The following is a 22987-nucleotide window of genomic DNA, read 5'->3' on the forward strand; positions in this document are numbered from 1 at the left end:
GTGTCTATTCATGTTTTCTGCCCATTTCTTCACTGGGTTATTTGTTTTTCGGGTGTGGAGTTTGATGAGCTCTTTATAGATTTTGGATACTAGCCCTTTATCCGATGTGTCATTTGCAAATATCTTTTCCCATTCCGTTGGTTGCCTTTTAGTTTTGTTGGTTGTTTCCTTTGCTGTGCAGAAGCTTTTTATCTTCATAAGGTCCCAGTAATTCACTTTTGCTTTTAATTCCCTTGCCTTTGGGGATGTGCCGAGTAAGAGATTGCTACGGCTGAGGTCAGAGAGGTCTTTTCCTGCTTTCTCCTCTAAGGTTTTGATGGTTTCCTGTCTCACATTCAGGTCCTTTATCCATTTTGAGTTTATTTTTGTGAATGGTGTGAGAAAGTGGTCTAGTTTCAACCTTCTGCATGTTGCTGTCCAGTTCTCCCAGCACCATTTGTTAAAGAGACTGTCTTTTTTCCATTGGATGTTCTTTCCTGCTTTGTCAAAAATGAGTTGGCCATACGTTTGTGGGTCTAGTTCTGGGGTTTCTATTCGATTCCATTGGTCTATGTGTCTGTTTTTATGCCAATACCATGCTGTCTTGATGATGACAGCTTTGTAGTAGAGGCTAAAGTCTGGGATTGTGATGCCTCCTGCTTTGGTCTTCTTCTTCAAAATTACTTTGGCTATTCGGGGCCTTTTGTGGTTCCATATGAATTTTAGGATGGCTTGTTCTAGTTTCGAGAAGAATGCTGGTGCAATTTTGATTGGGATTGCATTGAATGTGTAGATAGCTTTGGGTAGTATTGACATTTTGACAATATTTATTCTTCCAATCCATGAGCAGGGAATGTCTTTCCATTTCTTTATATCTTCTTCAATTACCTGCATAAGCTTTCTATAGTTTTCAGCATACAGATCTTTTACATCTTTGGTTAGATTTATTCCTAGGTATTTTATGCTTCTTGGTGCAATTGTGAATGGGATCAGTTTCTTTATTTGTCTTTCTGTTGCTTCATTGTTAGTGTATAAGAATGCAACTGATTTCTGTACATTGATTTTGTATCCGGCAACTTTGCTGAATTCATGTATCAGTTCTAGCAGACTTTTGGTGGAGTCTATCGGATTTTCCATGTATAATATCATGTCATCTGCAAAAAGCGAAAGCTTGACTTCATCTTTGCCAATTTGGATGCCTTTGATTTCCTTTTGTTGTCTGATTGCTGATGCTAGAACTTCCAGCACTATATTAAACAGCAGCGGTGAGAGTGGGCATCCCTGTCGTGTTCCTGATCTCAGGGAAAAAGCTCTCAGTTTTTCCCCATTGAGGATGATGTTAGCTGTGGGCTTTTCATAAATGGCTTTTATGATCTTTAAGTATGTTCCTTCTATCCCGACTTTCTCAAGGGTTTTTATTAAGAAAGGGTGCTGGATTTTGTCAAAGGCCTTTTCTGCATCGATTGACAGGATCATATGGTTCTTCTCTTTTTTTTTGTTAATGTGATGTATCACGTTGATCGATTTGCGAATGTTGAACCAGCCCTGCATCCCAGGAATGAATCCCACTTGATCATGGTGAATAATTCTTTTTATATGCTGTTGAATTCGATTTGCTAGTATCTTATTGAGAATTTTTGCATCCATATTCATCAGGGATATTGGCCTGTAGTTCTCTTTTTTTACTGGGTCTCTGTCTGGTTTAGGAATCAAAGTAATACTGGCTTCATAGAATGAGTCTGGAAGTTTTCCTTCCCTCTCTATTTCTTGGAATAGCTTGAGAAGGATAGGTATTATCTCTGCTTTAAACGTCTGGTAGAACTCCCCTGGGAAGCCATCTGGTCCTGGACTCTTATTTGTTGGGAGATTTTTGATAACCGATTCAATTTCTTCGCTGGTTATGGGTCTGTTCAAGCTTTCTATTTCCTCCTGATTGAGTTTGGAAGAGTGTGGGTGTTTAGGAATTTGTCCATTTCTTCAAGGTTGTCCAATTTGTTGGCATATAATTTTTCATAGTATTCCCTGATAATTGTTTGTATCTCTGAGGGATTGGTTGTAATAATTCCATTTTCATTCATGATTTTATCTATTTGGGTCATCTCCCTTTTCTTTTTGAGAAGCCTGGCTAGAGGTTTGTCAATTTTGTTTATTTTTTCAAAAAACCAACTCTTGGTTTCATTGATCTGCTCTACAGTTTTTTTAGATTCTATATTGTTTATTTCTGCTCTGATCTTTATGATTTCTCTTCTTCTGCTGGGTTTAGGCTGCCTTTGCTGTTCTGCTTCTATTTCCTTTAGGTGTGCTGTTAGATTTTGTATTTGGGATTTTTCTTGTTTCTTGAGATAGGCCTGGATTGCAATGTATTTCCCTCTCAGGACTGCCTTCGCTGCGTCCCAAAGCGTTTGGATTGTTGTATTTTCATTTTCGTTTGTTTCCATATATTTTTTAATTTCTTCTCTAATTGCCTGGTTGACCCACTCATTCGTTAGTAGGGTGTTCTTTAACCTCCATGCTTTTGGAGGTTTTCCAGACTTTTTCCTGTGGTTGATTTCAAGCTTCATAGCATTGTGGTCTGAAAGTATGCATGGTATAATTTCAATTCTTGTAAACTTATGAAGGGCTGTTTTGTGACCCAGTATATGATCTATCTTGGAGAATGTTCCATGTGCACTCGAGAAGAAAGTATATTCTGTTGCTTTGGGATGCAGAGTTCTAAATATATCTGTCAAGTCCGTCTGATCCAATGTATCATTCAGGGCCCTTGTTTCTTTATTGACTGTGTGTCTAGATGATCTATCCATTTCTGTAAGTGGGGTGTTAAAGTCCCCTGCAATGACCACATTCTTATCAATAAGGTTGCTTATGTTTATGAGTAACTGTTTTATATATCTGGGGGCTCCGGTATTTGGCGCATAGACATTTATAATTGTTAGCTCTTCCTGATGGATAGACCCTGTAATTATTATAGAATGCCCTTCTTCATCTCTTGTTACAGCCTTTAATTTAAAGTCTAGTTTGTCTGATATAAGTATGGCTACTCCAGCTTTCTTTTGGCCTCCAGTAGCATGATAAATAGTTCTCCATCCCCTCACTCTCAATCTAAAGGTGTCCTCAGATCTAAAATGAGTCTCTTGTAGACAGCAAATAGATGGGTCTTGTTTTTTTATCCATTCTGATACCCTATGTCTTTTGGTTGGCGCATTTAATCCATTTACATTCAGTGTTATTATAGAAAGATACGGGTTTAGAGTCATTGTGATGTCTGTATGTTTTATGCTTGTAGTGATGTCTCTGGTACTTTGTCTCACAGGATCCCCCTTAGGATCTCTTGTAGGGCTGGTTTCGTGGTGACAAATTCCTTCAGTTTTTGTTTGTTTGGGAAGACCTTTATCTCTCCTTCTATTCTAAATGACAGACTTGCTGGATAAAGGATTCTCGGCTGCATATTTTTTCTGTTTAGCACACTGAAGATATCGTGCCAAGCCTTTCTGGCCTGCCAAGTTTCAAAGGAGAGATCAGTCACGAGTCTTATAGGTCTCCCTTTATATGTGAGGGCACGTTTATCCCTTGCTGCTTTCAGAATTTTCTCTTTATCCTTGTATTTTGCCAGTTTCACTATGATATGTCGTGCAGAAGATCGATTCAAGTTACGTCTGAAGGGAGTTCTCTGTGCCTCTTGGATTTCAATGCCTTTTTCCTTCCCCAGTTCAGGGAAGTTCTCAGCTATAATTCTTCAAGTACCCCTTCAGCACCTTTCCCTCTCTCTTCCTCCTCTGGGATACCAATTATGCGTATATTATTTCTTTTTAGTGTATCACTTAGTTCTCTAATTTTCCCCTCATACTCCTGGATTTTTTTATCTCTCTTTCTTTCAGCTTCCTCTTTCTCCATAACTTTATCTTCTAGTTCACCTATTCTCTCCTCTGCCTCTTCAATCTGAGCCGTCGTGGTTTCCATTTTGTTTTGCATTTCGTTTAAAGCGTTTTTCAGCTCCTCGTGACTGTTCCTTAGTCCCTTGATCTCTGTAGCAAGAGATTCTCTGATGTCCTGTATACTGTTTTCAAGCCCAGCGATTAATTTTATGACTATTATTCTAAATTCACTTTCTGTTATATTATTTAAATCCTTTTTGATCAGTTCATTAGCTGTTGTTATTTCCTGGAGATTCTTCTGAGGGGAATTCTTCCATTTGGTCATTTTGGACAGTCCCTGGAGTGGTGAGGACCCGCAGGGCACTTCCCCCGTGCTGTGGTGTATAACTGGAGTTGGTGGGCGGGGCCGCAGTCCGACCTGATGTCTGCCCCCAGCCCACCGCTGGGGCCACAGTCAGACTGGTGTGTGCCTTCTCTTCCCCTCTCCTAGGGGCGGGATTCACTGTGGGGTGGTGTGGCCCGTCTGGTCTACTTGCACACTGCCAGGCTTGTGGTGCTGGGGAGCTGGCGTATTAGCTGGGGTGGGTAGGCAAGGTGCACGGGGGCGGGAGGGGCAGGCTTAGCTCGCTTCTCCTTAGGTGATCCACTTCAGGAGGGGCCCTGTGGCAGCGGGAGGGAGTCAGATCCGCTGCCGGAGGTTTGGCTCCGCAGAAGCACAGAGTTGGGTGTTTGCGCGGAGCGAGCAAGTTCCCTGGCAGGAACGGGTTCTCTTTGGGATTTTGGCTGGGGGATGGGCGGGGGAGATGGCGCTGGCGAGCGCCTTTGTTCCCCGCCAAGCTGAGCTCTGCCGTCCGGGGGCTCAGCAGCTCTCCCTCCCTTTGTCCTCCAGCCTTCCCGCTTTCTGAGCAGAGCTGTTAACTTCTGACCTCCCAGACGCTAAGTCGCGCTTGCTGTCGGAACACAGTCCGTCCGGCCCCTCCGCTTTTGCCAGCCCGACTCGGGGGCTCTGCTTGGCCGGCGAGCCGCCCCTCCGCCCCGGCTCCCTCCCGCCAGTCCGTGGAGCGCGCACCGCCTCGCCGCCCTTCCTACCCTCTTCCGTGGGCCTCTAGTCTGCGCTTGGCTCCGGAGACTCCGTTCTGCTAATCCTCTGGCGGTTTTCTGGGTTCTTTAGGCAGGTGTAGGTGGAATCTAAGTGATCAGCAGGACGCGCGGTGAGCCCAGCGTCCTCCTACGCCGCCATCTTCCGGAACTCCCCTTTAAATATTAAAAAGTAGGGACACCTGGGTGGCTCAGTCAGTTAAGTGTCCGACTTCGGCTCAAGTCATGATCTCGTGATTCATGAGTTCGAGCCCCATGTTGGGATCTATGTTGACAGCTCAGAGCCTGAGGCCTGCTTCAGATTCTGTGTCTCCCTCTTTCTCTGCCCCCCTCCCCCCCGGCCCATGCTCTCTCTCTCTCTCTAAATAAATAAATAAACATTAAACATTTTAAATATTAAAAAGTAAAGCTAGAAAATTCAAATCTGCTTTGGGGAATAGAGGGTGTCCTATGTTCTCAAACTTTAAGAAGATGTACACATTTGTTTTCACCAAACAGAAAGCCAGAAGAAAAGGGCCTAATCTTTCATTAACCACTTTGTAAAGAAAAGCTTCTATTTATTCTGAAGGGAATTAAAAATGTATAGCAATAGGCATTTAGGACAAAATTACCTCACAACACAAAGTGTATGTACTATTAGCACTGATGTTATTTATTTATGTATAGCTAGAATTACATGCCCACATAGGACCCAGGCTTTTGAAAATATCTGAAAGATTTTCTCAGGGCTGTAAGAAACTACAACTATGCAGAAGTCTGTCATGGGCTTTCCTGCAGGGGTTCTGATAATCCCCGCATGGCTTCTCTTGGTAGAGATGCATTAGCAATGTTCAATCAATGGTCTGTGCTTGTTGATACAAGCAAGTCTCCTCTCTAACACACACAGGCCCAAAGAGAAGGAGCTCAGTCTTCTTGCTAGAAAATTGATAAAGAGAGTTATTTTACTAGAGGGACCTCTTAGCTATACTCATAAGTGGGGCAATCACTCATTCGTTTTTGGCCTCCTGAGGATATATTCTCAAGATGGAATATTTTCCACCTTCCATTCTTCATAAGCGTGGCATCCCTCACCAGTTTCAGTGGTGAGGCTTGAATATATTCTTATCTTCCATAAAAAGTCATTTAGGTCAGGGGCACCAGGTGGCTCAGTCGGTTAAATGGCCGACTTTGGCTCAGGTCATGATCTCACTGCTCTTGAGTTCGAGTCCAGCGTCAGGCTCTGTGCTGACAGCTCAGAGGCTGGAGCCTGCTTCAGATTCTGTGTCTCCTTCTCTCTCTGTCCCTCCCCTGCTCGCACTCTGTCTCTCTCTCAAAAATAAATAAACTTTAGAAAAAAAGTCACTTAGGTCAAGTGTATGGGTAGATATACTTTGGAACTTTAGAGCCTCATGAAATGCTGTAATGAATGTTAAATTACACACGTTTCAGAATTCCTCACAAGCCTCACCAACCAGGAGCAGAAAGACCTTTTAAAATCTTGCTTTATGTCATTAAGTTTCTTTAGAATGTTGGTTTTGACGGTAAGCTGCTAAAAGCTGCTATGTAGCCCTTGAAAAATTCTTTTGCTACCTAGGAAAAAAACCATTTGAACTCTGCAAATTCTATTCTCATGAATGTGGTTTTTAAAAAAGATAAAAGTAGGGGCGCCTGGGTGGCTCAGTCGGTTAAGCGTCCGACTTCAGCTCAGGTCACGATCTCGCGGTCTGTGAGTTCGAGCCCCGTGTCAGGCTCTGGGTTGATGGCTCAGAGCCTGGAGCCTGCTTCCGATTCTGTGTCTCCCTCTCTCTCTGCCCCTCCCCTGTTCATGCTCTGTCTCTCTCTGTCTCAAAAATAAATAAAAACGTTAAAAAAAAAAAATTTTTAAAAGATAAAAGTAAAAGAGTATTGTAGTTTAAAAATATATATGTGTGTATTTTATATATATATAAAATATACAATTTTAAAACTTGAAGGGATTCAAATGCATTTAAATTTAGTCTCGGTTATTTTGTACATGATTACACAGATTCACAGATGGGAAATATATTCAAGGTCATACAAGAAAAGAGAATTTTAATGGTATAAGTAAGACTGTAAACCAAATTTTTTAAAGTTCCAAATCAAAACATGTGCCACTGCGTTACATTGCCTTGTTTCATAATTTCTTGATAAATGGTAAATTTAAGATGATAAAACACTATCTACTGATATGTACTAAGTAAAAATGTTAAGTCATAAATTTAGACACTTCAAGGATACTGCAAACATATTAAAACTAAAGACTCATAATTTTCTTGGGGCAATGACATTGCTCAGTTTTAAAATATCACACATAAATCATTTATCTAATGAGCTTCATCTTATTGCCTTCATTTCTTTTTTTAAAAAGTGTCTTCAGTCATTGAAGATGCTAAATAAAATGCATCAACAGAAATTAATAGGCAATAGAACTTGATGAATTCTCCTAGAGAATATTTTTATAATGAAAGCTTGGCAACTGTTCCTGTGATTAATCATGATAATGCACAATCCCTCAGGCCCTAGATAAACTGGCCTATTCCTTTTTTCTGGAATATTCCTCTCTTTCCCTTTTTCTTTCAAGAAGGATTAACCACTCCACCCTCTCCATACTCTTCTCTATGAAATCCACCCCCTCCACTTCTCTATCCAAATCCCACTTTCCCCAAGAAGATATCTTACACCCCCAGAGGAAGTGATCTTGTTATTTGAATTCCAAAGTGCTTAAAATTTCCAGCCTTCAACACCAATCATACAGTATAATATCATCATATATTCCCCAGACCATAAACATTCCAAAAGGATTTAGCTGTATGTCCTAAAAGATAGGTGTGGGTAGGGGAGTCAATAAATATTCCTTGCTAATAGCTAGAGTGAATACAGCAAATGGCTAAGTACATCAGAAGCAAGGATACTTTAAAAATGCAATCAGGGGCGGGGCGCCTGGGTGGCGCAGTCGGTTAAGCGTCCGACTTCAGCCAGGTCACGATCTCGCGGTCCGTGAGTTCGAGCCCCGCGTCAGGCTCTGGGCTGATGGCTCGGAGCCTGGAGCCTGTTTCCGATTCTGTGTCTCCCTCTCTCTCTGCCCCTCCCCCGTTCATGCTCTGTCTCTCTCTGTCCCAAAAATAAATAAAAACGTTGAAAAAAAAAATGCAATCATCAGTGGGTCATTGATTAGCACACATACTGAACGCAAGGTTCCTCTATGAAGAAGGGACTCTCCCAGCCCCACCTTTCCTGTTACAGACAAGTGAGAATAAAAATGAACTTTAAAAAAAGAAGCCCAAAGAGAAGCTTTCCAATTTAGTTTAATCTGAAGGGTTAGTGGCTAAAAATAGTCTTCCTTTGGCTGACCAGAGATCAAAATTCCCATCTTTATGTGAGGGAAACAAGAAAGATAGAAGTGAACTTTATTAACTCAACACAGGCTCGGTGACTAACAAGTATTTTGTCACTGAAATTTACAACAGTCGTATGAGAGAGGCATTATAATTGCCATTTTTCCCCTATAAAATTTGCCCTGAATGCTAGGGAACCAGGATTACAGAGAGTATGTGTTTTTAATATTCATTAATATATATTAAATGTTATTTATTGAAAACTAATAATTCATTAGGGCTCAAAGATTAACTATCAAACTATTAATATACTACAGTTTTAAAGATGTCTCATATTAGTAAAGACACATTGTGTACCAGAATAGAAATATTTTTTCTTTTAGAGCGCTAATCAAAATCAAATTTTATCTGCCTTCTGTATTTGCCAAGCTAGCCATGTGGGGCAATAGCAAAACTGGGGTTTCTTCCAACCTCCAAATCCTATGATTGGTTGATTTATAATGGAATCAGAGGCAAACTTTTTTCTACCTAATTAAGCTTGCTGATGGAGTAGTTTTTTGTATATGCAAAATTTGCTTGCATTTGGAACCTTGTTGCCTGTCCTCTGAAAAGAGGGCAATGTTTTCCAATCTGAAGACATTTGCAGCTGTGCAACTAGTTGACTAATCACTTCTGAGATTTTCTTCCCCAAAATAAAAATCATTTGGGGACTAATTGTTACTCAGAGTAATAACAGAGCTTGGCATTTCTGAAGATCTTTTCATCACTGGATTTCACAAGTCTGAGCCCCTCTCTGAAATCCTGAACCTCTCTCCTCCAAAAGCCCACATGGAGGTCTGAATGGTAACAGATTCTCTGTGGCAGGTTTGGGGTTAGGACTGGACATTCCTCACCCACACTTTTCACCTCACACCCATGTAGCCTTCCACTTGGCTAGTGGATTCCTACAGTAGGAAGTGCCACACAGAGCATTGTGTGCAGAGCTCCAAGACTCAGGATGCATCCCAGACTCATCTCAGTAGAGGCCTCGCTCAGGTCAGTGGTGGCCTTGCAGACCTCACATGGATTCAGTGAGGATCCAGGTCTCTAGGGGATCAAATACATGAATGTGCTTTGTCAAGTATTAAGCACATTCATACAAATGTAAATTATGATCCACATTTATGTCATTAGTTCAACATTCTCATCAACTTCTCCATTTATAAAATGGCAAGAAGATGACTTAGCATATATAACGTCACTATGCAGAACACGTTTAGAGGGTTTTTTTTTCTTTTTTTCTTTTTTTTTTTTTTAATTTTTTTTTTAACATTTTTATTTATTTTTGAGACAGAGAGAGACAGAGCATGAATGGGGGAGGAGCAGAGAGAGAGGGAGACACAGAATCAGAAGCAGGCTCCAGGCTCTGAGCTGTCAGCCCAGAGCCCAACGCGGGGCTCAAACTCACAGACTGTGAGATCGTGACCTGAGCCGAAGTCGGACGCTTAACCGACTGAGCCACCCAGGCGCCCCAAAGGTTTTGCTAAATGGAATACACTTTGAATTTTTTATAATCCAGCTATATCTACAAAAACAAAACCGGGCTTTTATTATTCATTTCGATACTTGATTCTTCGCTTATGTGACCCTAGTCAAGAAAACCTGTGTGTTGACCAAGCCATAGAGACAGCTAGGTATGTGGCCTCAGGCAAGTCTTTCTCCAACTGGAAAAGTTGAGGGGTGAAAAAGAGATGAGGTGAAAGGAACAAATGGGTCTGGGTACCCAGTTCAGCATCTGTATCTTAATCCTCTACCTCCAGGGAAACTCTGGCCTTCAGCAGAGAGAGCTCTGCTGGTTTAGAGCTCCCTGTATCAGATTTTTCACATCCGAATGCATGAGGGGGCCCACACTTGCCATTTGAAGACAGGGTTTCTAAAGCCGGGCTCCAAATACAATAGCGTAATTTGGAAATCTGACTAAAATTGTCTGAGGACTTTGCAGAAGCAATAAAGGACGGCACCAAGTGTGTGTGTCGACTGCTTGATTTGCAGATCCCCAACAAATTTTACCAAGCACATTGAACAGAACAGAGGCCCACACTAAGAAAACATAAATTCCAAAAGTGAATTACTTAATTAGAAAAGAAGGGTCAGCAAACTAACTGTGAGATCTGGAAAGAGTTGTGGGCATTTTTTCTCTGTCTTTTTTTAATAAAAGGAGAGGTAGGATAGGTGGTGAAATCTAACACCTATCACAAGCATATTATGAGAATAAAATGATAGACCAACTGTTAGAGTTTGGGGTAACTAAAACATGTAATATAGGGAAAAATATTAAGTTTATACTCTGTTAATAACAGGTAACGTTTCTGTAATTTTTTGAAATAGTCTACCAATGTCTAGTTTCTCAAAAGAAGGGAATATTTTTTATATCCAACATGTGGATTTAACAAAATATGTAGAGAACAAAGTAGAACTGTTATAATAACCAGATTATCATTTTTTAAAAGTCAAGCCATTGCTTGCAATTGGATTTTTGAAATACAGATATTGCTTATTTTAAAAAATAGATTTTTGGAGGCACCTGGGTGGCTCAGTCAGGCGTCTGACTCTTGGTTTCAGCTCAGATCATGCATTATCTCACAGTTGTGAGATAGAGGCCTGTGTCAGGCTCTGAGCTGAGTGTAGAATCTGCTTGGAATTCTCTCTCTCCCTCTCTTTCTACTCCTCTCTCTCAAAATAAATAAATAAACATTTTTTAAAAACTTAAAATTAAAAGAAATAGATCTGGAGGGCACCTGGGTGGCTTAGTCCATTAAGTGACCCACTCTTGATTTCGGCTCAAGTCATATCTGGCAGTTAGTGAGTTCAAGCCCCTCATCGGGCTCTGTGCTGACAGTGTGAAGCTTGCTTGGGATTCTCTGTCTCCTTTCTCTCTGCCCCTCCTCCATTCATGCTCACTCACTCTCCCTTAAAAATAATTAAACTTAAAAAAAAAGAAAGAGATTTTTTGTGGAAAAACTGAATGTAAAGACAACTATTAAATGACATTTTCAATGAAAATTTGGTCATTTCTTAACAAATTAAGCACCTTTTTATAGGATATGTCATTATTCCTAGTGTTTAATAAATCCATATTTGTGTATGCTTGGCTTTCTTAAAGTAGATGGGTTGATCTTCATTGTTTTAGTAATCTCAATTTTTTTTTATTGCAAGGCATAGTTATTGAATGTATACTGTGTCCCAAACAGTCTCCATTTTAGGTGTGAGAAATTCAAAGATGAATAAAACACGGTCTTGGTTTTTAAATAGTTAACCAGTTATTTAAGGAAGATGGTATAAAAGCAAATATGTTTAAGAAAGTGTAATATAAACACACCAGGGCTTTCTGAGTCATGGTAACATCTCAACAAGCAAAAATAATTCCCATTTAAGTGGGGGGGGGGGGTGAAGGGATCAGGAAATGCTATTAAAAACAAAAAACAAAAACAAAAACAAAACCTTAAACCTAAACCTAAGAGGTTTCACTGATGACAGGGAAGGAGTGAGGATGGGATGGCAAAGGCAGGGGTTGTTGGGGTGACCAGAGATGAGTGATCCCAATGGAGAGAACATTCTCCATGAATTCACAGAGGCCGGAGATAGTATGAAGGTTGCTCATATCTGCAAGCAATTCAACGAGACTGGAACGTTGGCCAAATAAGTGGGTGGGAAGTAAATTGTTTCTTTTTTCTTTTTTAATTTTTTTTAAAGTTATTTATTTTTGAGAGAGACAGAGTGTGAGCAGGTGAAGGGCAGAGAGCAACAGAAACACAGAATCCAAAGTAGGCTCCAGGCTCTGAGCTATCAGCACAGAGCCTGACGTGGGGACAGACTGTGAGATCATGACCCGAGCCGAAGTCAGACGCTTAACCAACTGAGCCACCCAGGCGCCACTGTTTCTTTTGAATTGGTCTAATTGTTCATAGATCTAGAAGGGAATTCCTGAGTATGGCTTTACTATGCCTTTACGGTGGAGACTGATGAGAAATAGAATGTGGGGGTCCTGGAAAAGAGAAGACAGAGCAGTGGTGCCATCCCTTTAGGGCTATATTAGAAATAATCTAATGCATTGGACAATGAACAAGGTTTGCACATTCTTAGACTCAACTTGGGGGAAACCAACTTGGAAAAAAAGGAAACACCCAAAAGGGCAACTTACTGAACACTTGGCCCCTCCTTCCTTCCAGGCACCCATCTTTTCTCATCCTCCCATCTACACACATACTCTGACCTAGATGATTCTCCTTTTTACTCAAAAACTTAGAAATTCTGGAGTGTGTGTGTGTGTGTGTGTGTGTGTGTGTGTGTGTGTCTTTAATGAAGAGAGGCAGCTGGGAAGGAGAAGAGAGAGCTTTTTTTAAAGGTTGCTTCTTCCCAGTTTAAATAGAACACCTACTTTGAATATGCCCTAGCAAGTTCAGAAGAGAATCCAAGACTGAAAAATATGGAAAGGCAAAATGATCAATCTACAAACATCCTGGTTCATTAGCCACTAAGCTGCAGAACCATTTTAAATGAAAACAGTCTCTGGATTGCCTAGGGGTTGATCCTCAACACCACAGCATCAATCAACCTGTCTCTCTCATGCACACACACCACTGACACTAAGCCCTCTGGGAAATGTAAACAAGCCGATTAGTTGGCCTATTAATGTTGAGCCAGACAATTGTTATTCCCTTCCCCCTTTCCCTTATGAAGAGAACCCCAATTTTGTTTGAAACATCCATTGGTCCAACTTGAAAGCTATTTTTCCCAGCCTCCTCCCTTATTCCTATGAGTGGGCATTTAACAATTCTGGCCAATGAGACCCAGGAGGAAGTCTGCTGAAGAGTTTCTGAAAATGTTGCTTTTTTGATAAAAAGGTTCAACTCCTTTCTTCCTGTGCCTTCCTCCATCCTGCCTGAAATACCCAAGTGATATCCAAGCATTTGCTGGATGATATGATCAGAATGAGTTCAGAAACCAACCTTTCAAGGTTCATATAGATCAGCCATGTTTCTCATGGCATGTGGAACTGCTGTAATGTGGGGTATTGTAAAATCATGGACCTGAATTCCAGGTGCTACAATGTAAGAATTTGAAAATCTATACTAAAGTTTCTCTGATCTCTGGATAGGCAAAAAAGGATGTGATCCCATTTTCAGGTGCAAAATATAATCAGTCATTAACACAGGAGAGCTATCCTCTCCTCCTACCCATTCAATCCTCAGTTCTCTAATCCCAAAACATAATAATTGGCCAGAGATGATATATTATTTACATGATTAACTGCAGAGATGAAAGGTAGACAGAGGTAGCTTGGTGACCACAAAACTTATGCTCGCTTTTGAGAAGTGGCTGCCCAGCTAGGGACAATGTTTCTCAACCTTCCATTGCATCTAGGTGGAGCTACATGACCATTTCTCACTATTTGAGTATAAGGCAGTCAGGGGGCACCTGGGTGGCCCAGTCAGTTGAGTATCCAACTTAGCTCAGGTCATGATCTCAGCATTCGTGAGTTCAAACCCCATGTTGGGCTTTGCACTGACAGTTTGAAGCCTGTTTCGGATTCTGTATCCCTCTCTTTCTGCCCCTCCCTCTCTCTCTCACTCCCCCTCTCTCTCAAAAATAAATAAATATTTTAAATAAATAAATAAATAAATAAATGCCAGTCATGTGTGTCATTTCTGGGCTGAAGAGGTAGGTATAATTCTCACAATGTCTTTTTCCATCTGTTGGCTGACTTAAGTACCTAGAGGCAAGAAGAGCCACAAAACAGAAGGATCCAGGATCCATAAATGATCACATGGAAGGCCACCTGCCAACTAGGAACAACCACACAGAACTTTTCATGAGTAAGAAATACAATCTAATTGTGCTAAGCCACCAAGACTTGAGGGTATATTGTTGCTGAGGCTAGGGTTAGTCTAATTAATATGAAGGGCAAAGACAAAAATCTCACTAAGCTAAACCCGAGATAACTGAAAAAGTACTAAAGCAATTGAGCTGACCTAGAAATGATTAAATTTTCTACCATTATAAAATGGGACATTAGAAATTAATTTATAAGAAAATGAAGATATTTGCACTTTTGCTCTCCCCTGAGTTTGTGACTTGTGAAACTCATACCTGCCAGGTACTAAATATACTTTAATTTGCCATCTTCAGTTAGGCTAGATATAGTCTGCTTTTCTGCAAAGAATTTCGTCTATTTACTCCTGTTAAGAGAGTGAAATGAACACAATGTTCCATGTGGCTTTTCAGTATAGTAGAGGCTACAGCAGTATTCCATTTTTTTTCTGAATAGGTTATTTCAAGGTGATTGTGACTTGGGTTCAGAAGTCAGCTATCTCCCATATAAAAGTTGAGTTTAATAGAAACTAAGAATGCCATCATTTTGGTTTGACTGGGTGGCTCATTCAGTTAAGTGTCCAACTCTGGCCCAGGTCATGATCTCGCGGTTCATGAGTTAGAGCCCCACGACAGGCTCTGTGCTGACAGCTCAGAGCCTGGAACCTGCTTCCAATTCTGTGTCTCTTTCTCTCTCTGCGCCTCCCCTGCTCACAGTTAGTCTCTCTCTCCCTCGCGGTTCATGAGTTAGAGCCCCACGACAGGCTCTGTGCTGACAGCTCAGAGCCTGGAACCTGCTTCCAATTCTGTGTCTCTTTCTCTCTCTGCGCCTCCCCTGCTCACAGTTAGTCTCTCTCTCCCCCTCAAAATAAATAAACATTAAAAAAAAAAAAGAATGCCATCATTTCCTCCCTAAAATCAGAGAGTTTCTAATTCAATCTGCCCAGGAATTTTCTATAAGTTTCAAGTGAAATTTTTTGTTTGAGGGGTCATCTTGTTTCAGGTCCTTTTAAAGATGTCAGTATTATTCCTTGTCCCAATATAAAGAACAGCTTCTGGTTCAGAGAATCATTTTTGTGACCTAATTGGAACATCCCTTTCATGGCCCAGCAGGAAGAGCCACATGCTTTTCAGCCTAGCTAATTCCAGCAAGACAATAGGCAGAACTGAAAAAAAAAACAAAGTAAAAGCCTCTATTCCAAATTAGTGAGACTCCATTTTACTTAATAAATGCAGAAATTTCAATCCAGTGCCCATTTATTCTTCTATAGCCAGAATCTTTTCAGAAAGAAACTACTTCAGACAACCTTATTTGTGGGGTGAATATGGGGTGAAATGTCACAATGAATTATTTTCTTTTTTCATTCTGAAAAGTTTATCTGCACCTTTCTCTTTGCATCCATTTGACCTTAGTGTAATTATAAACCCATTGCTACCCAAGTAATGTTCTATTGCAAAAGTAGGATAATTTTTTTCTGTACATCTAGACATAAAATGAGAAACCTTTTGCTTCTTCTGGAAGATAAATCAACTTAGACTAAATGATCATGCTGAATGCTTTAGAATTTTACCAGAATTACCAAAAGTATATGCTAAGGGAGAATGGATGCTGGGAAAGCAACCTCATTTGCCTTAAGAACAGAACCCCAGCTCTATTGGGAGAGGAATGCGCTCAACTAAAAACAATTATTCCAGACTCCTCACCAGGAAGGGTGGCATTTCTCACAGTTATGACCCATAAGACATAAGTCACAATCTCTAGGCAATAGGGAAATCTCTTGGAGAAAGAGCTGATTCAGCTGGAGTTTGCCTTTTGCCCTTTGCATTTCCTGTCCTCCTGGCTGGAATACACCTTGGATGCTGGAGCAGTGGCAGCCATTTTGAGACCACAAGGTAACAAATCAGAGGATGAAGTCCACATGCTAAGGATGGTTAAGAAGAAGGAAGACCATGGATTTTCCCAGGACTGTGAAGTCTCACCTTAAGGTCACTTAACTTAATGTCACTTGAGAAAAATCCTCTATTTGGTTAACCTGGTGAAAGTTGAATTATCTCTTAGGAGCTGTCAAACCTATACCAGGCTGATCCAATTAGATTGTAAGGAGAATGTTATTTTTTTTTAATAAGAACAGTTTCCAAACAAGTATTTCAGAAGCATTTGTTTACTTTGGTGACTATTAAGCTGATATACTCATAAATCATTTTTATACATTCTTTAAAATGACTCCAAGGGACTCTACCTGGCAGTAACATATGCAACTCTCACATATGGATCATCATGAATGCATTTCACCCTTCCATTTATTCATTTAGTAAACATTTATTGAGGTTTCCAGGAAGCACTGTGCTGGGGTCAGGGATGCAAGGATGGAAAAAAAAAAAAAAAAAAAAAAAACCCTGCCTGACTATAAGAGCTCATTGTACTTGAAAGTAAGAAGACAAATTATTTTTTAAAACATTCTATTTTCCAATTCTTTGTTTTCTATGGGTTGTTTATTTCATGTACATTAGCTCTCCAAAAGAGAGCTAAGTCTAGCTTCACGATCGACATTAGCAAAATAAAAAGATCTGAACTACCAATGTAGTGTCCATTGCCAAATGTTCAGAATACTATTTCATAATTTGAAAATTTAATTAAATGTTGTTTTAATATGTTCATTACACTTGTGAGAAATAATTGAATAAAATTTCTCATTCCATCCACTGAGGGGATTGATTTTTCTAAAATCAGACTACTGCTATCTATAAAGCAGGTATTTAGTGCTACTCCACTTTGTTTTCTGTCATTTCTATAATTAAAAAAATCATTTTACATCAGGCCTTTACACCAGTACTAAAGGACAATTATTCGCTATAATATGGTAGACAAAATACCAGTGAGGATCAGGAAAACCACTTTCCACTCACCTCTTCTTCTGAGTCACCTTAAGCACATCATTTAACTTCTATCTCAGTTTCCTTAAGGGTTAAATTATGGGGTGGAATTAGATCACTGTGTTGTTTCGTAGACCTAAAATTCTCTTATTTCCCTGCTCTATTCTCAGTGTGATGCATTAGCAGATAAGTTTCCCAGCTAAAAGCAGCACATTAATATTATTTTTAAATGATGCATGGCTTCTCTATTTCTGTTGCCTCCGGAATTATATCTTAGCCCATATCCCATATCAAACCACAATTTTATATATAATTAAACAATATACTATCATCTTATATTAATAGTATCATATTATTGTACTCAGGATCAGAATATAAGACTGGTTTTATTATTTCTTGCTCTTAAAAACGTAACTTGTATTGCACACGCTTGAGATAATTGAATGAAAATTAGATGGAGAGTACATTGTTTTTAATTTGCTGCTTAAAAGTATCCTCCAGATATCTAGGAGTGAGCCTAACACAGCTTACTTAAAAGCACAGTGATCTTCTTGCCCCATTCTGAGAAATCGCTTTCAAAGTCTAAAAAAAGATTCATTGTATACAAAACCTGAATGCCGAAATTCCTATCTTCTTAGCATCAACAATGGAAGTAATTAACACATCTGACAGTTATCTGCAAACCACCACAGAGAGGTACCTGATTTTCCTATTACTTTCCTGAAAATACCTGAAATTGAAATGCATTAAGCACAACCAATTTAACCCACCCCCTTCTGAATTTGATAAAACAAGATTAAAGATGCTATTGTCTTGCTTGCAAAACTATCTTCAAGGAACATAAACACTCCTTACAAATCTTTTAGTTATCCTACAAACCTCCAACCTCCAACTCTTACTCCTATGATATATACACATATTCCCCTATACTCACCACAATGAGTTAAAGGTAGACAAAAGCTCTCGGTAGCAGCCTTTGAGCCATTACTTTGCTTTCCCATTCCCTTCATTTTAGGTGTCATGGCACAGTACTTTACAGATAGCAGTTCGTTCTGTTAGGTTTATTGCAAACACCAAAAGAGGTGTCCTGCACTCACTGGAAAATGCAGCTTTTATGCTTCTGGTCATTCTTCCCACAAAAACAACAAGACCAGTTTCGGAGCTATTCTTAACTCTCCTTCCAAAACATTTCAAAAGAGAAAGACAAGATTTCATGATTCCCATGCAAACTCCCAGCCTGCCCGCCTGCCTGCTGCTGCCAATACTTCTTACTCTTGCTGGTGATGACATTCAGCGAGCTCCCCAGCCCCGACGCTTCGTTATGTAAGGCTGTCTAGGTCAAGTGTAGGAGACAGACTGCTGGCCTGTGAAAACTCATGGAACTGTTCTTTCAGATTAACACTTCAGGGGCTATGGAAGCTGGAGGAAGCTGAGCTTTTACTACATCTTTTGGGGGTAAATATTTTTGCATGATTCAGTGGTTTATATGCTATAGTGTTGGCAGATGCCTGTCAGCCATGCTGAGAGGTGCAGAGAGAAATTACTAATGAGCATAGGAAGTCTTGAAGCAATCCTAGCTTTGAGACCCTTAAAGAGCAAATGAATCATAAATTAGGATTTGCTTATCAAGCATCATCTGTAGCCATCGAGGAATGAATGTTGATTTGGCTGTTTAAACTCTGAATACAATCCATTTGCGGGAGGTGTTACAGGAGAGCGCTATTAGCTCTAAGAGATTTACTGCAGTTCTCGGCTGTTATGTTGCCCTTGTCTGATGGCAAATTTGCTTCCCTTGTAAATAAGCTCTATGTTTTCCTGTATTTGTCTTCTGCTGTGATTGTTTGTGATAATATAAGAAGGAAGCCTGCAGAACCTGGCAGTTATGTGACTTCAACAAATAATAAATCCTGCCTACTTAGTTCCAAGGTGAATCCTGCAGTAAAAGCGCCATTTGATGCTAGCACTGAATGATGTTGGGTTAGCTTCCCCGGTTCAAACTGCGCTGTGTCTCGGGGACTTGGAGGCATGATCCCAGGTTTGACATGGAAAGTTATTCACTCTATGAGTAAAATTAGAAACCGTATAGCGTTGGTTCTGTTTGAGACTCTCACACTGTGTCCTGCTATGGGAATTAGTTAAAATAACAGGCTCTTATTGAATGCTGCAGAAAAGCCTGGAGAAGTGGCAGGGGAAGACTGCAGCAGCGAAGTGATATTGGCAAGGAATTTTAGTAAGATTCAACCCGAGGTCATGATATAACAGATGGCACCTAATTTAAAAGATAGGTGTGTATTTAAAATGTTGAAGACAGACACGGCACATTTGAGAAGATTTGGCTTCCTGTATGCCCTTGGCAAGAGGAGTTCAGTGTCTTGGACAGGATGTCATGAGTTAGGAAAATAAAGGCTGTGTAAAGTGTCTCATGATGTTAAAGAGGTAAATGAGAACCTGAATCTTCAGCGTCCGTTAAGCGAGGCCTGGCGTGGGGTGGGTTAATGACAGCACAGTCACCAGGCAAACAGGTAGTTTTTAAGTATCTGAAATTTCTGGCATTAATTTTCTTGAATTAAAGGAATGAAAATGAATGTTACCAAAATGAATTTCCTTCAGGGCACCTTTCACTTCATTAATCATGATTAACAGTAGCACATTGATGCTCTAAGATGGGATTATGTTGCTTATCATTTTATGCTATATTTAATTGATTAAACATGGACATGTTTTCCCAAATAATTTGAAGAGACAGTTATGGTCCCTCAGGGCCTGATTTTATATTACTGGTGTCAATAGGCATTTTCCCCATAGACTTAGCTTGGCATAAGAACCCCATCAGACCAGGTTTTAATCAGTTTGGTGCTTAGAATATTCCTCACAAACAAAACGTTAAAAATAATGCGTGCATATTTAGTCATACTTACAATCGTTGAGTTCATATATCTTTAAGATAACACTGCCAGCATTCAGACGTCTATGAATGATTTTTATTTAAGACTGCTTTTATTGGCTATTTTCTAACAGAGATTCTTTTTTCTGTTAATGAAGCTTAAATAATCTATATTAATTTCTTCATTTCTAAAGTAGAAGAGATGAGTTAAATGAGGTCTAAAGTTAGTTTTGGTTCTGCCATCTGTAGATTATTTTCCTCTAAGTGTGAATTAACGTTATTCATTAATCTGTGCCAAAATTAGATCATATTTTTAGTGAGATTATATTTTTAAATACCTACAGTATTAAGCCAACCTTGATTGAGGACCTGCCGAATGCTGAGCCAGCAGTTCTCAAAGTGCAGTCTTCTGAGCAGCAGCAGCACAGGCATACGTGGGAGCTTGTTAGAAATGCAGAGTCTCAGGGAGGGGGGGCCGCAGCCCTCCGGGTGACTGTAAAGGATGCTGAAGTTTGAGAACCACGATGCTGGACAGTACTTTGGTTAAATATCATGAAAATAGTTTTTACTACCAACAGTCGAATGTATATCGCAGAATTGAATTCTCTATTTTTCTGGCGGCCCAGATTTCTCAAGGTAAGTGGTATCTGTTTTAAGGATTTATGCAAGTATTTAGTACGTCTTCACCCTAAATTTGTCCATAAGAAGCTTAATTTTCCAGCAATTCCATTTTTAGCTTTTAGAAGTCACACGGTGTGGTGGGGAAACATTGAAGGACCTATCTCCTCTGTCTCTTCAGGAAGCAGGTCCTTCTTGCTCACTGTGTGACTTGGCACCTGTCACTGACCCTCTCTGATGTTCAATCTTTCATTTGTAGAATATTAGGTTGGCACACGTCAGGGCTTCTCAGGTCCACACAATTGACATTGGGGTCAGATAGTCTTTTTTGTGGGGTCTGTTCTGTACATCATATAGTATGGCACAACATCCCTGTCCTCTGCCCACAGGTATCACCGGCAATCCTTAATTGAGACAATCAAAAATATTTCTATGGGCTCCTTGGTGGCTCAGTCAATTGAGCATTCAACTATTGATTTTGGCTCAGGTCATGATCCCAGGGTTGTGGGATTGAACCCCACATCAGGGTCTGTACTGAGTGTGGAGCCAGCTTGGGATTCTCTCTCTCTTCTTCCACCCCTCTTTCCCTCTACCCCCTTCCCTGCTTGTGCATGCTCTCTCTGTCACTCAAAAAAAAATTTCTTTTCTAGATATCAACACATTTCCTCTGGGGGAAGAATTGCCCCTCCCACCTCCTCCTTCTCACCCCATCCCCTCCCCACGTTTGAGAATCATTGGCCTAGGTCAGCTCCCCCATGTAAAGTTCTATTATACTAAGTAGTACAATAAGTGCATTATTTCTCCTTTTGGAAACAGGCAGGTTCAAACTTAATAAAATAAATAGGTATATATGTCTCTCTTGTGTAACCCATGTGTCAGCTGAGGCCTCTTTGCCCTCTTGAAAATCCAGGTATAATTTGCTCAAATACCTACTGATCCACAGTGTGTGAAAGTCCCAAACTTTCACTTCTCAGGGACTTAAAATCTAGCATCACCCTCTGTGTCCTGGGGTCCTGGTTCCATGTATGCTACCTCATCATGCTTAAAAAGTGACCTAGATTCTTTTTGTCACGAGTTTCTACCAGATATTTTTCTATACCAAACATCTTTGGGTTTGATAGATTTCAATACGGATTTGGGTTCTTCCCCTCATTTCTCCTCTTTATCTCCCATCTCTACGCCTCATCCCCTTCCCACAAGATGTTCTGAAATCTCCACATTCTTCTAGTGTCCACAGCAGTCCAACGTTCTGCAGCTCTTATTCCAGATTTAAATCCCAGACTCATCAAAGAGCTTAGAAGATCAAGGGTTTCCAGTTTAGAACCATCTTCCCTTCATGAAAGGCAGTTGGGGTCATATTACATAAGCATAAAATCATAAAATCATGGGGCTGGAACAGAAATTTAACTTCATTTATATGTCTTTAAAAGTCATACTGAGTAATAGCTCTTGGCCCTTCAGATTACACATTTGCATGCTAGAGTCTCAGAATCTTAAATTATATCTGCCTCAAACAGTTCAGCCATTCAGTCCAGACATTTTCTGAAATTGATATGCATGGTAAAAACAGGTAAGCCACACCACACCACACACCCACCCACACACACACACACACACACACATGCACACACACACACACACACACACACACACACACACATGCATAAACACATATTTTTTCCCAAGTGTTAGAAAGTCTTTTCAGGACACTGTACTATAAATTCAGATTGTATCCTAGGATATTTGTGAATTAAGGGACTTAATCTAAAACCTGGATAAAAAAATGTATCAGGTAGCTATATGTTGATTAATCAAAAATAATAGCTTCTATTTGAATGATTACATTTGTATTTCCATGTAATTTTATAGACATAATCCTTTCTGAAACCCACAGCAACCCTATAAGGTAGGTCCCACCACCATTATCATTTTACAGATAAGAAAATAAAACTCAAGATCTTCAGATGCCAAATCTACTTCTGTTCCCACTCTTCCATACAGCAAGACTCAATAGTGTATGTAATTTGAACACACTGGCGAATATAACTTCTAAGTGTTTTTTGATAAAGACTTATTTCAAGAGTCTTCCTCCTCTAGAGTAATTCAGAGAGCATAATGGCTGATATGTGTTACCAATTCTTTGCTTTAGTTGCTAGGATTAATACATTTTCCCAGACTTATCATACATTTATTTGTAAATACACTTAATTAATTATTTTTATATGTATTACTAAAGTACTTATGGAATGACTTCAACACATCATTAATTTTTTTTAATTTAATTAAATGTTTATTTTTGAGACAGAGAGACAGAGCACGAGTGAGGGAGGGGCAGAGAAAGAGGGAGACACAATCTGAAGCAGGCTCCAGGCTTTGAGCTGTCAGCACAGAGCCCAATGCGGGGCTTGAACCCACAAACCGTGAGATCATGGCCTGAGCCGATGTCAGACGCTTAACCAACTGAGCCACCCATGCTC

At 40.1% G+C, this 22987-nt stretch overlaps 1 protein-coding gene and 1 long non-coding RNA gene across 7 annotated transcripts in view; one reads left to right on the forward strand and one right to left on the reverse strand.

Moving 5' to 3' along the window:
- Window positions 1-18268, reverse strand: part of LOC131503606 (uncharacterized) — a 125331-nt gene extending 107063 nt beyond the window's left edge. For all 6 annotated transcript variants that reach the window (XR_009257473.1, XR_009257474.1, XR_009257472.1 and 3 more), the window contains exon 1: window positions 17943-18268. This is a non-coding gene — a long non-coding RNA (uncharacterized LOC131503606). The remainder of the gene's footprint in view (window positions 1-17942) is intronic.
- LOC131503571 (sodium channel protein type 1 subunit alpha) overlaps window positions 18250-22987 on the forward strand; it is a 155201-nt gene continuing 150463 nt past the window's right edge. Inside the window, exon 1 of the mRNA XM_058715032.1 lies at window positions 18250-18463. The gene's annotated coding sequence lies outside the window, so the exon portion shown is untranslated. The remainder of the gene's footprint in view (window positions 18464-22987) is intronic.

Source organism: Neofelis nebulosa, chromosome 2 (assembly GCF_028018385.1).
Source record: "Neofelis nebulosa isolate mNeoNeb1 chromosome 2, mNeoNeb1.pri, whole genome shotgun sequence".
Lineage (NCBI taxonomy): Eukaryota > Metazoa > Chordata > Mammalia > Carnivora > Felidae > Neofelis > Neofelis nebulosa.